Here is a 4991-nt window from a genome sequence, read left to right on the forward strand (position 1 = left end):
TATTTTATTTATTGTTAGAGTAAACTATGTTTCCTCACATTCACCACTTAAAGATTTTCCTTATTTACTTTTGGACGCAGGCAGCTATGCAGGGCATTAGGGTGAGGAGCTGCTATCTGAGGCAACTACACCGTTTTGCTTGCTTATTACTTGTCATTTGAGGCATATTTTTAAAAAACCAAGCTTTGTCTATATTTCCAATTTGAGTCAATGGACATTTTTCTCGTCACATTGAGGATTATCTGAGCAGTTCTTGAAGGTCAGCCAGGAGGCTGTCCCACCTGTGGTAGTCCATCTGGAAGGACGAGTTGGAGAGTTACGTCATATTCTCCCTCTTGGAATTTTGCTGCCTATAAGTTCATTGTGTGTCTCTTAACAAAAGAAAACGCTCATAAGGTTCTGAAGAACACCTGGTTGTAACTTTACCAAAAGGGAAAATGTAGATGAGTGCTCACCACTCTTCTGTCTAACCACGATTCAACTCTCCTAGTGGCATTTGCCTGATTTTGCTCTGCAGAAAACAGCTTCTCTTTGCAATACCAGAACTTGGGGTGATGTTTTAACAATAATGTGGAGAGCACACTTAGCAAAATTTAATTATCTTTGGCTCTACCAATGGAAAGAATTATATATGCATCAGTAAAACAGGACCTTCACACCCAGATCAGCCTGCCCTGGCATGAGCAAAGAAAGCCAGTCTTGTCTGGAGGTGAGCAGGTTTACTTTTGTTGTCAATGGTAGATTCAGTTGTGCTTGATTTTGAAAACATGAAAGTATGAAAACACAATGAACAACCTCAGGGACATTAAAGTTGGGTCTTACAATCAAAGTGAATTGAGTAGGCAAGGGGTCGATACTTATGTGATGCATGATACTGCTGGCTTCCAAGACAAAGGAAGAGAATAAAAACCCAAGCGCTACAAGGAGTTCCCAGAAGGTGAAAAGGAATAGAACCAGAGTCAGCCTAGAACCTTGGGAAGGAATGTTATCCTGGTAACACTTGGATTTGAACAGCAAGATCCATGTTAGATGTATCTATGGAACTATATGGGAATGAAGTCACATTTTTTAAGCCGCTAAATTAGTGGTGATTTTTTTTTATAGAAGTAAAAGGAGACTAATATATTGTTCTCTTCATTTTTTAGTCTGCTAGGACAACTCCCAGGATAGGGATAGGTACCAAGCCTCTCTGTCCACACTGCACGTTGGGTCCTGCAGCGTGGTCTACCATGTCTACTATGTGCTGTTGTACAGCTAATGGCAGAAACTCAGCAAAGTGTCCCAAGGAGGCTCAATGGATGGCAGAACCATCAATCACAAGGACCCTGGATCTTGAGTCCCCTTTTGTAGGACAGCTACCCAAAGAAGGTTCCCTGCCAAAATGCAGGCATGCTACAACACTGAGTGTCCAGAATTCATTTTTCCTATAACAAGGCTTCTCTGATTCTAATGCCACAAATCAAACACTCGGGCATAATATTTTTAAAATGTTGTTGGAGTTTCAAACAAGGATCAAACTATCCTTCAAAGTGCAAAATGAGACACCTAATGCTCTGACGTGAAGACAGATATCTCACCTTTACAGGATTTTCTAGCCCTTTCCTAAAATATCCTCTCTCTTCCCACAGCTTTCTGTTTGTGTTCATGGATGCTCCTTTCTTGGAATGTTTGCCCAACTTTGTCTTTCAAGTTTAGCTTAATTCTATTTCTTCTACTATTTCCAAAAAGCCTTTTACTATTTCCAAAATATGACTCATTTTCTTCCCCTACAATTCCATGTGTTCTCTTATAGTACTTCCTACATTTGTAGCTGATCCCTGTCCAACCTCTCCCAAGCATCACACGCATGCACAGAATTATAGCTCCTTGGGATGGGGCTGTCACTCAGTGGCACAGTGCTTCTCCAGCATGTATGAGGCCCTGGGTTCAATCCCCAGTACCTAGAAAGAATTGTAGCTTCTAGAAGACAGGTATTTTTCTTTACTCACTGATGTTCTAACTATAAAATGTGCTCTGAATGCAGTAAACTTTCACACATTTGTAGATTTTAGTAAAAGCATCTTTTCCTACTCCATTTAAGACTCTTTGATGCTTTATAAACTATCATATAAACAGAAAATCTCTCTACAGCATAACTGTTTTCATTCAGTCAAAAAAACCCTGGAAGGTCTCCTGTAAGCCAGGCACTGTTCCAAACACAGAGAAGCTGTATACCCTGTGTAACTATCACATATCACCAAACAGGGCAGCGCGAGCCACCTACAGAGCGTTGCTCCTAAGTGCCAGGCCCAGTACGGATGACTCGCGCCCTCGGAGCATCCAGCCAGGGCTCAGCTTTCCAGGACTTGATCCTTTTCAGGGAAGCCTAGCAGCTCCACATCTGGGGAGCTGGGGTGCTCGTTCAGTCATGTTTGTTCACTCAGAGTTGTTTGGGAACAGGCTGTTCACGTTTCCTTGGCTTAGATCTCTTTGTTCCCATACCATTATCTATGATGTCACTTAGAATCTATTTTATAGAACTGAACTCAATTCAATTTTGAAATTGTGCAAACGTTCTACACCACCCATTTTCTTTCCATTAATAAGTAATAGGGATGTGTAGGAACAATTATGTGTAGGAATCACAGCCCATTATTTTGCCATTTCCTCAGCACTCACGGAGAAGGGTGGGGAAGCACAGGAAAGGGGAGGTTTGTCCTTTCCTGAAGGATTGTTTGGCCAACCCACGGGGACACCCACCTCAAGAGAACCATTCCCCTCCCACAAAGGGAGCAGCACTCAGTCACCCCATGACCAGCTCTGGCTGTGTCAGGCTATGATGAATGTCCAGAATTTGGCCAACAACAGGGAAGGCATAGCAGGAGCTGACAGTTGTTAGAACATGTCATTTTGAGAATAGGACATACTACACCCTCAGCACCAACACAGTAACTTGGCTTAGTAACTTCTCTGTAGTGTTTAAATAAATGTGAAATGAATATGCAAATGAATGAGTAAATGTCATATTTGTGCTTTCTTCTCCAAGAACCCTCTATAAGAGTTTCTCTTTCCATGCTTCCTGCATAAATCAGGAATCTGCTGAAGCTTTCAGTCTAGCCTCCCAGGTTCTCAGGGGGAAAAGTCTGGGCTAGTGAGAGTAGAGTAGGTTAGGGTCTTTCTAGAGCCTTTTATATAGGCTACACTCATACTGACCTCTGGGTCACCTTCAGAAAGCAGCAGGATGTAGCAGCAATCAGGTATATGACAATAGTTTAATGGGTTCTACTGGGGTATATCATGGTTTCTACAGTCAAGCAGCTATCCTGACCTTCAATTAATCATACAAGAAATGGAGGTGATAATACTTCCCACTTCATAAGATTGCAATGATGATTGATGTTTTTCTTTTTTTAACTGTATTTAGTACAAGGTCTTACTACGCAGCACAGACTCATAGTGATCCTGTCTCAGCCTCCCCAGTTCTGGGATCACAGGTGTGTGCCACCACTCCCGGTGTCAGTGGCTGGCTCAGTGCACCTGGGAGTACAGTCAGTGCAGCATGTGGTGTCAGGGATCGAATTCCAGTTCCTGCGCTTGCCTAAGCAGGCGCTTAGTCTGTTGGGCTATCTTGCAGGCCATGATAATTAATGTATATATAATGCACCTAAAATAGTTGACCCAGCCTCTAAGACACAGTAAGCCCTAAATAAATCAGAGCTGTCAGTACCATTAGCTCAAGGAATAGCATGTGACACTTCACAGATCATTTTCACAGTCTAAAGTGAGGTGCTGCTGGGCAAATGCAAGCAAGATGACTGAGACCGTCTATTGCCTTCTCTGAATCTGTGGTCATGCTGCAGACCTTTGTCTTGGTTCAGTCATTTCTCCATCATAGCGCAATTTAGATCTCCTTGCTGCAGTAGGAATGGGGACGGCTGATACTGTAGATATGCCATGTTTTTGGAGAGGAAGAAAAGAAAACATGGGCTGGTGAGATGGCTCAGTGGTCTAACACACCTACTTAGAACAAGCTTAGCAAAGCACAGGGACCGCGGTTCAATCCCCCAGCACCACATGCCAGCCAGCCCCTCCCCCTGGTGGACTGAGCTGGCCACACACACACACACACACACACACACACACACACAAATAAATTTAAAAAAAAAAGAAGAGAAAACAATAATAAACTGGGCTTGTGTCCAGAACTTGAAGTTTTTCTTAAAAGTACAGTTTTAAAAATCTGGATTCTTGTCTCCTTTCTATCTAGTTTTTAGATGTTCTATTCTACCTCATTTTCTCCTCTCTGAGACTTTGACCCCTTGTTATTAAACAGGTGCAGAAGGCCTGACGGTCCACCTTCGTGTAACTTAAGGCTGAGGAGAGGTGTCAATCCTGCCCAACCAGGGACCAAAAGTTTCATCATGACTAACATGAAGGAGATGCAAGGGTATTGGGTGCCATCTTTGAAGAACCATCCTCTTCAGGAGTCTGAGAACTTCGGTCAGTGTGAGCGACCTCAACCTGGGGGTCATTAGGATGATGACATGTTTCAGTTCTGATTGCCTAAGGCCTGTACAGAGTGGCCCTCTCTGTAGTTTCTATGTCTTTTTTTAGGTTGGCTCTGCCTCACCAGGATAAATGTCACCAGGCTGGGTCTGAGGGCCTCCAAGCTGAAATAAGGAACTTAAACCATCCTTTTAAAACCAGTTTTCAGGTTCACTGACTCCTATCATGCAAAAAGAATTTTCGGGATGTGTCAGTAAAAGAAACATGAGATGGATTTCTTAGAGGACAATAGGACGCACCCAAGATCAGAATGTGGGCACTCCAAGAAATGAGGCACCAGAGAATGTGCGTTTACAAGGGGGCACAGGTCAGGAACTTAGTGCGGGCTCTTGGTGCAGTCAAGTGATATGGGAAGCTTGAGAGGAGTGGAGTCGCTGCTCACAACATCTGTTCAATGGGAATGAAAAACTGGAATGAGGAAAAGAACGAAAGAAGGGGAAAAGATA

This window comes from Octodon degus, unplaced genomic scaffold (assembly GCF_000260255.1).
Source record: "Octodon degus isolate 3935 unplaced genomic scaffold, OctDeg1.0 scaffold00176, whole genome shotgun sequence".
NCBI lineage: Eukaryota > Metazoa > Chordata > Mammalia > Rodentia > Octodontidae > Octodon > Octodon degus.